General features: G+C 42.9%; 1 long non-coding RNA gene across 1 annotated transcript in view; it reads right to left on the bottom strand.

Moving 5' to 3' along the window:
- LOC136991546 (uncharacterized) overlaps positions 1-13865 on the bottom strand; it is a 427115-nt gene that overhangs the window by 103468 nt on the left and 309782 nt on the right. The gene's annotated exons all lie outside the window — the stretch shown is intronic.

Raw genomic sequence — 13865 nt, 5'->3', positions numbered from 1 at the left:
GAGGCCTCAGGAGCATTAGGGTCGCAGTACCAAATCTCGGTGCCACTGCTGTGCAATAACAAGACTTCACAGTTCTTAGCCTCAGTTAAAGGAGAAGTCCTATGCCAGGAGAATACCAAGGATGACAGTCACCGACTAGTGTTCCTACCCTACAGAATATAGGGGGACCTTCCTTCTGCTGTAGGGTCCGGTCCCCTCACCCCAGCCGGAGGGCTCAGGGTGCCTCTGCTCCGTTTGCTTTGCTGGGCTAGCTTCCTGCCATTTTAGCACAAGCACCCAAGCTGAAGCAAGAGAAACAGCAGGAACACATGGCCAGGAAGTATCAGCAGGCTATTAGATCAGCTCATCCATCTTGTGGTACCTCATCTGTAACCGCCTAAATTAGAAATACAGTCTCCTTAGTCCCATACATAATCAAGAGAGAAAAAGGCTCAGACAGAGCGTGATTCAAAATGCCTAGGGTTAGTCCTCTCAGAGCAGGTTTCAGAGTGGAAGCTTCAGCCTCCCCCAGAAGAAGCCTGCAGAGATTAACCTCTAAATTTAGGAGTGTAGATCAAGACAGAATGATTAGTCCCCAAAGAAAACAATTCGAGCTGAATCATCCACTGCTACTGAGATTTACCTAAAGCAGGCAAAATGAAATCAACGCCTAAAAAAAAAAACAAAAACCCACATCAGAGAACCAGGGCAGAAGCGACAAAGGTATCCATAAGCCTCACGTGGGTAGCGACGTCCTGACAGCCATCCAGCAGGAGAGGACCCAGTCCCTCAAACCTGCAAGTACCTATTTCCAGTGGCAGCTTGTAGCAGAGGTGGCCATGGCTCCCGCAGCTCCCAGGGCTTTACCGGCTGCTTCCGTGCTTCAGCCAGGCTGGAAGGCAAGAATTTGACCCCAAAGCCCAGGCTCCCGTCCAGGGTTTGAGCAAAACCCTGAGGCTGAACCACGGGGGAGAACACATTAGGGACTGTATGCATCTGGCAAGCAGAATCCATTTTGGGGTAACGCGGTTCCAGTCGTGTCAGATGGGCTGCTGTTAGAAGAACACACAAAAGGAAAGGTATAAGGTATGGCTGAAGCACGGCCTCAGCCAGGCCCCGCTGCCAGGAGCTCCGCATTTCAGCTAGATTCGTTTTGTTGTTGTTGTTGTGGAGGTGGTGGTTGTTGCTGTTAACAACAAATAATCAAGAACGACCCGATTGAATACTGAATCTGGGGAATTCCACACATTGGTCGAGAAGGTGGTTATTAGTTAATGTGGGGTTAATGTGGGGTTTGGGGCATTTCTGCGTGTGTTTTTCTTTTTCTTCTTTTTCTTTTTCTTCTCCTGTTGTCTCAGCAACGCCTCTGTAGGGGGCAGGCTGCAACAGAATGGGCTAGGTCTGAAGATGACATATTAAGCCCAAGTCTGGTGTCCAAAAGTCCTTGACCCTGGTCCAAGTCTCAGCCATTTGAGTCAATGGTAAGACTCCCACTGAGGTCAGTGATCTGTGCTAATAAACCTCAGTCCTCTTTTGGCAATCACAGCTCAAACTCACTGTTCAAATCAGAACAGCACCGAAGGCTGCCCTGCAGTCCAAGCCACGTTTTGAGCCCCAGCATACACCACCACCACAAATCATGTTCCATTTACTCTTTTGGGGAGAAATACAAAGAGCTAAGGTGTGCTGGAAGTGGTTTACTGGCAAGCACGAGGTGAGCATCTTACTAAGCTTTTGCTGAGTAATATGGCCGTCATGCAAAATTACTTACTAAAGTCTTTATACATTATACTATTGTTTCAAAAACAATAGCAGCTATTTGACAGATGCTCAGAGGTTGAGAATTTCAGAAGTAGACCTAAAAAAAGGCAGATTAACAAGCAGATGATGGTGAGGTAGCAAAGTTGCACAATAAATGAAATATAGCAGATGGCTCTACAACTATAAAAATCTCCAGATTCATAGATGAGATAGACAGAAAGGACATTTTCTCTATTTTCATGAATTACTTCTGCCTTATCCTTATGATTTTTGGCAGTATCATTGTGATCTCCTTTTTTTAATAGTGCAACTTCCAAATTTATTTTCCCTTCTGTTTTAAGCATATCAGATCTCTTCGGACAAACTTTCTGCTCTATCAACATGAAAGAAAACATTTGGGCGCGCATTCTGAGCTGCATGTGCACAGACCCATGTTTCCTAGGAAACCAGTGATTGCTCATCTCTGCGCAGAAATAAATTGATGAACCAGATTCAGCTTCCTACAAACATTAGTATTTTGATTCAGGACCAAAGTCCAAACACCCTAAGCACGCTATCAGTTGCGACTGTCACAACTCTGCTTCTGCCGCTTATCAACATTGAAGAAGCCGGTAAGACCATATTGCTCGTTTGAGCTGCTAAAGATAAACTCGGATTACGCAGTGCGATGCAGACCTGCGGAGTGGCAATCAGAGACACCATCGGTGCTCTCTGCCCAGGGAGCCGGCAGAGCCATATGCATCCCTGGGTGCTCATGTGCAGCCATCTGGGGAGGATGGAAATCAGTGCCTCCCACTGCAGCACCTTCTGTTGGCTGCGCAGAGACATCCAGGAGTCCAAAACAGGAATTTTGGCCTCAAAATATCTTAGACTGACCAACTCCAAGCTAAAAAAAAAAAAAAAAAAGTCAAAAAGTCAGTCTGACACAAGCTGATGCTCCCTGGGGTACCTTCAGGTTCATACTAAAGAGTCTGGATTTCTCTCTTCTTTTTCGTTATCTCCCGGAGTTCTCCCTTAATTTACTTTTTGTCTGTTACAGATTTTTTTTTTGTTAGAACTAGATTCCAAATCTGAGATTGATGTATTTCAAAATAATATTTTATTTCAGAAGATTAGAATATTGAGCTAACGCTGCATCCCTTGAATCTAATTCTTAACAGCAGAATTACCGCAATGTTAGGCTAAGTGCTTGAGACAATCTGACCGGTAATACCAATACCGTAGTAAATAGAACTCAGGCTAATCTAGAATTTCAGAGGAAGGGCTATTAAAGGATATATAGGTACATTTGAAATGTTCTGCAATTTCAATCTGTCAGTAGCACATACATGAGAAACTCTGCCATCAAAATCTAAATTTTCTGAAAACTCCCTGTCATCTGAAAGATGGTCGTTGTCCCCTGACATCTATTAATTGCACTGAAAATTTCCTCATTATTCAAAATGTCGATTATATGAACTTATTCAATGTCTCCCCTGACATTTGGATAATCGAGGCTGTATTGCATATGGGCCATTCTTGCAAATCTTTGAAGACAATTGACTACCCTCAAGAGTAAAGGTTTGCAAGATCAAGCCATATAATATATATGAACAACATTCATCAAGAATAACTTCTAAATAATCTGTTGTATATGATCAAGTGTTAGTATCAATAAATGGACATCATGGTAATTAATAAGGCCTAAATGTGTAGCGTAAGTCTTTTCTAATATAGCGTTACTAATACTTGATATTGATCAGCCAGCCAATCTAAAACCTCTTAAGCAACTCAATCGCTTTTTTTTTCTTTGAGAATAGTAGTATAAGTTTCACACAAAAAAACACTTGATAGCTTAAAACTTCCTACTATGCTTTTTTCACTTTAACCCTTCTGCACGATATGCCCCTGTCCATCATTGTAAATTCTTCAAAATCCAGATAAAAGCAAGCTCATTAAATTACAGAAAACAGACAAAGAGAATCTATACGAATTTCCAGGAGAAAAATAAATTAAAAGTTAGGAAACTCAAGAAACTAATGCTATTCTGCTGTTAAGTGAAGCACACCACACCACCTCTTCTGTGGTGGGAATTCTGTAATCAATTCTGAAAAAAACATATTTTATGTAATTCTAACAAAGAAAATAGAACTATTGGTCACCTATTCATGCCATCAACACTGCTTCTTTAATAAGCATTAATGGAGGTATAGGTGCTTAATGCTGCTGCAAGTTGAACTTAGGCCAACTTTTGACTTAAATCTACTTGTGGCAACTAAACCTGTGTGGATCATCGACAGTACAGACACTTTCCTTTCTGTCTCCTAGCAATTACAGATGTTCAGAAGGCCTTTTTTCCCCCTTATATGCTGATGATTATGTACTGTGCCCTCACAGCAGTGAAAAGCCCCATAAATATACTTTGAAAGGGGGTGGGAGAGAGAGATCTTATCACCCTGTGTATGTGTGTGTAAGGAAAAAAATAAACTTATTTTGCAGATTACTATTCTTTTGTCCAACTGAAGAAAGAAAAAAAAATCTAAGTGCTGAAACCACAAACACTTCCCTCAGCAACTGACAATCCTACAATATGAACAGCATTACAGAGCTATAAACAGTAGGAAGCTTTCACTCCGTAACAGTCCCTCAAGTTTAATTTCCTATCTTCATTCATTCTATAGCTATGCAACAAAAATACTGCAATCTCCGTTTAAGGAGAAAATAAGATAATTTTACCCAGTTCTTCTGGTCAACAGAAGAACTGGGTAACAGTTCTTCTAGGTCTGTGTCCATCCCCCTTGAATTTCACATCATACACATCACTTTTTGGCCCGAGAGAACTTTCTTGAGGAAGTTAAACAGCTGGACACAGGAGGTCATAACCACAACTCAAAAGCACCGTATGTTTATACTGAATATTGTACATGGATCCAGAGGTATTGTGTCAACCACAAAGAAACACAAAGAATAGCATTCTTTACTGGCAAAGACAGAAAGGAATATTAGAGATGAAGCCATTTTATTTTTCTCTTGGATTATTCACCCCATGTATACTGCATATTAGGCTTGGTAGACCATTTAACAGGCCCATATGGCTAAAGGGCAGCATCGCATGATCTACAAAAATCATGCTGAAGGATGCAGAGAGGAAAGCACCAGTGGGCTTAATCTTGGAAAAAAATAATACATTGTAAGTCCCCAAATGCTGTTATTTTTCCATCTGTAGCAAAGCCATAGAATCTGCAAGAGGCATCTTTTCAAGTCAATATTATTTGCTCAATGCATGTTATTGGTGATGCCCATCTAGGGATAAGTCCAAACCATGGCACTCGGACATGGTAATTTATTCCAGCAGCAAAGAAAAAAAAAAGAAAGACACACACACACACACAAAAAAAAAAGAAAAGCATTCTCTGTTCTCCGAGCATTATACAGTTTGCTTCAGGGCATAAGCCATACATTCAGCTCCTGAGTAGGAAGCTGTGCAATAGCTATACTCCAGAGGATTAGCTGGGTGGTATTCTGTCCTCTGCTACGGGTATCCAAATTCCCTGCTGAAGTAGAAGGGGGCAGGGGGAAAAGAGCGAGGAGATTGAGATTAGAAGCCAAAATACCTCCATGACTGACAGAGAGGACTCTAGAGAGCAATTCAGAGCATGCAATCCTACACCTTTCAAGTCACTTCACCTCTAAGGTACCTCGCTTGACTGTGATAAGGGAAGGTATCGTACCAAGAAGGAGAGACGGCTTGTCTGTCTATGCACAAGATATGAACGCCCTCCACTCACACCTCCTGCGCGTCTTGGCCCTCCCCTGATCGGCACAGGCACATGAGGACTCCTCCTGGAACCAGCCCCCAGACAACACAACTGCGTTCCCACCACGACATCTCTGTACAGCAAAAAAACTAGTGTAGTTTTACTAAGTACTACTTTGCACCAACTGAAAAGCTAGATTTTCCCCAACAAGCGTCACTTAAAATTACTATGTGAAGTACAAAACAGTCTGTGGTTCATATTTCATCTTTATTTTTTTTTTGCTTTTTCTTTTTTTTTCTAAGCAGGTGTCGGGGGAAATTACGCTCTTTTCTGCTTAGAGCGTAGCAAGGTAGCACAGGTGAGAGGAAAGCATAGAGAACAGCATTCGATACTGCAGCCAGCATCAGCACCTTCTCAAGGTTCAGGAAGGGAGCTTTCTACAACCATGCCTGCTCTGCTGTCTCACTCTGCTAATCACTACCTCACTTTCTAAGCAGATGAAACACCAGAGGGCTGCACAACAGGCTAACGTCTCCCATATCCCAACACTGGTACACTTAAACGCCACTTGCCAGCATTCGAAAGAAGGCACCACTTGCTTCACACACTGTAACAGGTGACTAAGTCAGGCTCCAATTCAGGCTGAATATTTACAGAGTCAGGAGTAAAGCTAGTAGGAAATATGTAGCAAGATGCGAGTCAGTGAGCACAGACCCTTGCGGAGGACACAGCTACCAGCATGTTGCATTAAAACCACTCCCTATCTGCAGTATCAAAATTTTCACTCTGCAGACGTATCCAAGATCAGATGGACTCGTAACTACTAGAAAGACAATTAATAAATGAGATAAGGTCTTCCTTTGGGAAGAACACTGGATTGCTCCATTAAGATTATTGCAGCTGCATAACATTAATAAAGGCATATCACTTCGCTAATGGGACCATCACTTCTAGAACACTCCTTCACTCTCAGAAAAACTTTGTATTAATGCAGCCAATTTAAGTTCGTTTACTGGACTGTACCGTGCCAGACACTGCATTGTCGAGCCTCTTTCACCTCCATAGCCATACCTCTAATTGCATTTTTACCTCTGCCCACAGTCTTAGTTAGCTGATACATGAACTGTATCTATCTCCTGACTGAATTGATCTATTCCTTTATATTTTGAATAGTTATTAAACAGGTCCAATGGCTCAACTGATTTCTCCAGAAAGCCACACTGTATTTTGTTGAGTTTTCAGACAGACTGGTTCCCACCATCCCCCAGTCCTTCCCTGCCTCCCCCTTTCCCTCCCTCCCCCAATGCAATTTAGGTCACTTGAACGCAGACATCTCCAAATCATGGGTGCAATCAGGGTATCACACATAAGTGACCTACAAAGAAGTCCTGTGAGGACTGAGCTGAAAATCTGAATCTTCAGGGATTTAAAGAAACATCATCTAATAAACAGCATCCTTTCTTCCTACTTCAAAATGATCATATTAAAACATGCCAAAGCGCACAGCTTCTTGGCTGTGCAAAGCCATTGCTTTATTAATTTATGATCACACAACAGAAGGAGGGTAAAGAACCCAAGCTAAAAGCAAAACTAACATGCAGCCAAATAAGAAAAAGCAACTTCCTCTCCTACAAAAGAGCAACAAGGAGGTTCAAATATACAGAAGGAGCCCAAGTTATCACCAACATATTTCTCAGGTTCAGAGGCTTGTAATTCACCCCAGAAACACACAGCTCCATAAATCTCAGGTTTACGGGATCTCAGAGGAACCTGCAGTAGCACAAGATTCATCCCATGGAAATCTGCTGACAGACAGTGGAGTTGCAGCACAGCCTTCTGCCACACATCCCTTAGGCAACAGTCTAGGTTGTTCCTTACCTCTGTGTTTAGACTTGACACTAAACACATATTTCTGTGGAGAATAACAACTGCACACAATTCCACCTGTAAGCCCCCTGCATATATAAGCTAGCTCGAAAAATGACTGCTGTGAATGCTCCCCACTACCATTTCTTCAGGAAGGAGGGGTTCAACTGAAGCATCTTCTACCAAACACGGAGAGAGCAACACAAGCTTCTGGAGGTTAAAGCTGGAGTGAGACACTGGGAAATAAGGGTGTAGCTCCTAAATGAGGACAGTTTTCCTTTGAAATTAGAAGGTCCTTTTATATTACTACATAAAACACAGTGGTCAGTACAGTGAAACTATAAATACTGGGAACCCAGAAAAACAGGAAGCACTGAAGGACTGAAATCAAAGTGAATACTGAATTTGTAAAAAAAGAATAAAAAAATAAATCAGACATATTGCATGAAAAAGAGGTTGCCTTTGGCATTTTCAAAGTTGCTATTATATCAAAGAACTCTCCAAGTTTTGCTGGAGCCACTTACAACATAATCCTAATCCAGAAAGGTATGACTGTTAGTCATGCACAAAGTCATTTTGAGACCATTAAAAAAAACCCAAACACACAGAAATCAAACATAAGACAATAGGATGCAGGATGGAAATGACCTCGAGTCATTGTGTCTACCCTGCAACTAAAGCACCACACCTTAGATGGCTGTTGCCCTTCCTGAATTTAGCAGTCTTCAACAAGCAGGTTGGTGGTACTATTTTTGACCCTTTTCTCTCAAAAACTATCCCTTGATTGGCAGTAATCATTTGAGAAAACACAAGAGGGCACAGCTCTGCTACACCCTCACCTCCCAAAGATGCTCCTTCCCCTCCTCCACCCAGGGCTCAGCATTTGGGTTAACTCTGAGGCACAGCAGGAAGATCAGTCCCCAACCAGGCAAGATCTCAGCCACCTAGTGCTGCTCCCCCCTGGTTTTGGAGCTGAGCTCTGACTCCTGAGCAGCTCTGCAGCCCCACAGGCGAGCCCTGAGAGCTCTCTTGGCCTGCTTAAAGGACTCCCGCTGTCTTTAGCGGGAGGATAGGGGAGCTTAACTAATTGCTCCTTTCAAACAGGGCTTCACACAGATTGCTTCTTTTTGCACTGAGCACACATGCTTGCGTCCAGGGTCCAAAGCACTGCTTTTCTACCCATTCCATGCTCTCTGCACCATTACACCAGCAGTTTAGACTCCAAACACTTAGTAAGGAGAACCAAATCCAGGACTGATTTTGCTGTGTGTGATTTTTGTAGGTCAACTACATTTGTATCGCAACCTGGATTCTTCTGGCTCAACCTGAACCACCAGCCTGAAGTGCTTCATTTCTGAACCTTGAAGATGGTGACAAGGAAGAGACACTGTAGAGGATGGCCGAACACATCTACTGGCACCGCTGCCGGCACTAGGAAGGGTCTTTCCTGTCACTGACAAAAGAAGCTGCCAAGAGTGAGCAGACCCCTAGCTCAAGCACCTCAGCTAAGTGCTTAATTTCAATGTGAGATAAATCCAGGCCGTTGCTACAAGAAACTTCTAAAGAAGTTTGACCTTCTCCCAAAGATTGGCATGCAACTAACCTCTGGCTGCAATGCCCATCAGAATGCAGAATTTGTTCACCAGAGAAACAAGCCCTACCCTCCATACTATGCAAAACAAAACTCCTGAAAATTTATTTCCCTCCTTATAAATGGTGTTTTTTTAAAATCAGTAGCTGTCAGACCCACTGGCTCTCTGCTATTGTTACATTTTTTCTCACTACAGTTAGGACTGAGCAGCTGGTGAAGTAGGAGCCTGTATAACATTATAATATAATTATAGCACCTAAAATAATGTAAATAAATTCTTTCATACTTTCTACCCTATACACGAGCAGTCATTTTTCTTCAGCAACAATAGCCTTTGCTATGACCCTAGGGGCAGGAACCAAAACTGTACATACATAAAAAAGTAACCTCAACTTTGCTTTTCATAGCTCTGATTTGGAATACCACAGGCACGTTTAGTCAATTGTCCTTCAAACGTTTTTTGTACATTTGGCTTTTTTCCCCTTTATGCTTGAGAAGACCTCAGAGGCTCAGCTTCAGGGAATGTAGTAGAGTTAGACTTTTTTTGTTCATTTCGGCTAGCTAAATTTATGTTGTAGGCTTCTGTTGGGAAATGTCACATTGTTTCATGATCTCAGTTTCATGTGCAGTGGAAGTACTCGCACTAGCTCTCTTTCCTTCCTAGGAAACCACATATCTGTGGATGGCTATCACCCAAATTATATGGCCATAAATCCAGAGAACTAGGTAGATTACAACGTTAATTATGTATGGGGTGGTGATGATGTTTTCATCCTCCTCTTCATCACACTGTTTTCTCTGGCAACAAGTTCTGCATTGACAGTATATACTGGGAAGAAATCATTCCACATCAGAGGAGTGAATTCAGAGACTTGAAAGCGTCCCACGCTACACCACTTTATACACATAACACTGGAAGGTTTTCTCCTAAAGCTGAAAGTGCAGCATCTAGAGAGACTCTACCGCTCTAGGAGACTCACCAAGAGAAACACACCATAAAAGCACGTCGCTGAGGTTAGTAGGTGTTAGCCCAAGCCTTGTAAGTTAAAAGCAACATCTCATAATCTCTGCTAAATGTAATGGGTAGTCAAAGTAATGAAGCTAACTCAGGCGTAATGATTAATCTTAGTGTGAGTCGTGACCCTGGCAGCTGCATTCTGAACCAGCTGCAATCTATATAATGCATTCCCAGGAAGACCAGACAACAAGGAGCTGTATTAGCACACAGTGCAGATGGTATGAATGCATGTACCAGCAGACTCAAGCCTAGCCAAGGAGAGCAAAGGTCTTTGTTTACTAATATTCTTAAAAGGATAGCAATTTGTCTAAGATATTTATTATGCTTATCATAATCAAAGAGCTTGATTTCTAGAATTAATCCTTTTATTGCTAACAAAATAATATATTACCATGAAAAAAGGTGGCTAGAGTGGACACAGTCTCTGTGCTATGCATAGGATTAGCCTTCAGCAATACATTTTTTCCTCCTCCTCCCCCTACACAATGTCAGGGTCACGTGAAGTCAAAACACTAAATATAGGACAATATCAGTGGAAGGCAAAGCAAGCTTAGCTGGCCACAATGGAAACACGACATACGGCCCCTTGCAAGGTAAACCCATCAAAACAGCATGATTAGGCTGAGACTAACACCAAGAGGCTGTTTAATTCAACAGAAAGTATTTGTGCCTTAACCCAGCTTTGTATTACGAGATTCGCTCTGAAGATCTGAATGGCTTACTGCAGCAAGGGAAACCAGGGGCAGACAGACCAGGAGTGCCTGGAGGGTCCTTTGGGGAAGACCTGTAGGTCCAAAAGCATTTCAGTGGTGGATTTTCACTGAGGAAAGGCAATGCCCTACCAAAGCAAGGAAATGAAATCGTGTTCTTAAATGGGAACTATTCGGGTTGACAAGCCTCATAATGCCACCTGGAAAATACAAGAGTGACAGAATCAGCTTCTTCAGCCTGAGCAAGATCTCCTTCCTCCTGGAGAGCTCTACCGTCACTCAGCTCCAAACTTTTTCAACCTGTCACCCTCCTCAAACAGAGCCAGTGCTACAGGCTTTCACTGTCCATGCCTCCCTTCACAGCTGTCGGCTTAACAGGGAAAGAGCTGGGCAAGGAGCTGGACTTGCCAAAGTTTACCCTCTACCTATTTTTGGTCGTGTTCTGAACAATCATTAAACAGCCACTGCTTACTGAGGAGGGGAAGCTGTACCTGTGTGGTGGGTTTTGCAGTGCTCAACATCTGGAGTTTATGCTGCAGGAATGGTGAGAGGCTTGATGAGTCTCGGGCTGTAAAGGACACAAAAACTTCAGCAGCAAAGTGGCCACAGAAGTCGATACAGGATTACTGTATTTTAGTATTCTGCCTGCTTATGAGAGCAGAGGTTCAGTGCACAGCAGCGGTCCAACACGCTTGTGCATGACTGTAAATTAAACAGACCACCAGGTTTAATTTTAGGCCTAATGGTTGCTGACAGTGAGTTCCTTTTGATCCCATCTTTTGCTTCACTTTAAAATATAGTTTGAAAGGTACTTGACATATAGTCTGGAAACAAAACCCAGCTCTGGATTTCTAATCTGTTCTATCATTTCCACCTAAGATACCTGTCACTGCAATAGCTGAATAGCAGCCACCCTCATACTGAGAAGTTCAGGTCTACTTCTGACCTGCACTGCCTTTCAAAATCTGTATGGCAAGTGAGACCAACCGGGAGGGGTGTTATAAAATTACATTTGCTGAAGAGGCTTTTTTCTAAATTAAACTAGTTAGAACCAAGTGAATTCATAGCAGCATGGTGCGTTTTTAAAAACTCCACTATTCTCCTGTTGCCTGCTACACACACACCTATCCATTAGGGCCTGCCCTAGCGTACAGTAGCTCTTCAGTAACACTGCAGTGAGCATCTGTCACTATATCGTACCTACATCATTCAAATAAAATGAAAGCATCTGCAGCAGTAATCAAATACAAACAGACTGAAGTATTGGTATGGCAGAATTTTCATGAGGAGACCAAAGAAATACCTTTATTCCTGCAAGGTGCTTTTGGGTCAGCTAGGGAGGGTGCTTTTCCTGGGTTGGGCACTAGACTGATGCAAGTACTGAGCCTAGTGCTTCTCCATTTACTCATGGAGAAAAAAACAGAGTGAGTAACCTTGAGAAGAGAGATATGAGGAGTTCTTTACACTGAATGTTCCCTACATCACTCTAGGCAACAGGCTGAGTTTCTCCATCCTTAGCCCACTGTAAAACAAGTACCAGCATCGCTTTATCTTCTGTATGTCCAGGGCATTTGCCAGGTGAATGACATGAAGTTCTGTATGAGTCTGTCCTGGCTGTGAAACATTTGCTGCTCCCCACTGTCCCCCAGAAACTGCTGTCCCAGCAACTCGTGGACCAATACGTGGGGTCCAGAGCTGAAAGGGAGGGATATGGAAAAGTGAGTACGGCCTGAGGCCACTTTAAACTCTTTCACTTTCCCACAAAGTTTCTGGGGAGTAAATGGGCCAGGAGCTTGCCAAGTCGCAGACTCCAACCCTGCAGAAGGCTCTTTATTAGCAAACCTGGTCCTCTCCACATAGCAGTTGTCCATAAATCAACAAGCTCCTTCCCTTCCAAGCCTCCTGCAGGTTTTAAAGACTTGCAGGAAGCTCTGATCTCGGATCTGGGCTCCATCGCAACAGAAACAACAAAGGCAGCTCCTAGAAGAGATGGCACAAATGAAGGAATAATATAAACCGGCATACACCTAAATGAGCTCAGCGCTGTTCATTTGTAGCATGCTCGCCATCAACCCCTGTAAGAGCAGATTATCATTCACCTACGGTAACATCTGTTCCTTTGCCACAGCCTCGCCGGTGTCAGAGCTGTGCTGGAGCAACTCCGACGTCCCCTTCCAGGAAAATCTCCACTGAGGCTCAGTACTATAATGCCCTGACCACTGACAGTTGTATACACCAGATGGATACTACCAACCTGAGCACTTTAAGCACAAACCCCCCTACAAATTAAAGCAATCAGTCAGCCTCGAAGAAGGGCAAAAATATCGGCAGATTTTTTTTCTGCTGGAAATGCAGCTTCACATAAACAAAGCACACCAACTTCAACAAAAGCTTCAAGGCCACGCTCTGAAAAGGTGAAATTGTTTAATTTTGTTAAGATTGTGAATTTTCATTTCAATTTTCTTGTTTTGCTTTTATTTTATGGTATGTAAAACCATCAATATTGATATTATCTATTTACTATTTTAAAATACCAGAGGTCTGTATTTAAATATTTTATAGAAACAAACATCACAGGATTCCAAGCTGATTTTTTTCTGATTTTTTTTCCTCTTGAAATTATCTGTCAATCTCACCCACCCCAAAGTTTAGACTCTGCCACAGAAAAGCAGTGCTGTTTCCTGAGTGCCTTTGTGAAGTATGTATACAGACACTGCTCTTACCTGTATAACAAGTATTATACTCTTCAGCATTTACCTGGGGTTAATTCACCCCTGCTAGGCTGAACAGGTGTTAAGGTCCTCCGGGAAATGCTCCCCATCCCTGAGAGATGCTGAATTGTCTGCCTGAGAGCCCTCAGCCACGGACATGTTCTCCGTCGGGGCAGAGGAGGGCAATCTGGAAAGGATAAGTGAAGCAAAGGCGCAAGTCATACATTCCTTACTCCAGGAGCTGGCCAGGGAAATGAGCTCTGTAACAGCTAGAACCCTCCACAAATAAGAGAAATATACCTGCCCGGCTGCAATCAAGGCCCCATCTGGTACAATTCAAGGTGGCTCGAGTCATTTCACTGAGACCGCAGCAAGGCATGCCAAATTTGTCTCACCACTGTTTCACTCTTCAGTCAGACTGGGGTGCCAGAAGGCGAAATAGCAGCAGTTTACCCAGTATACCCCTCAGTTTCTTCTTTCTCCGGCTCTTAG

This window comes from Apteryx mantelli, chromosome 3 (genome assembly GCF_036417845.1).
Source record: "Apteryx mantelli isolate bAptMan1 chromosome 3, bAptMan1.hap1, whole genome shotgun sequence".
Taxonomy (NCBI): domain Eukaryota; kingdom Metazoa; phylum Chordata; class Aves; order Apterygiformes; family Apterygidae; genus Apteryx; species Apteryx mantelli.
The sequence above is the reverse complement of the archived record's forward strand: the minus strand, read 5'-3'. Positions and strand labels throughout refer to the sequence as shown.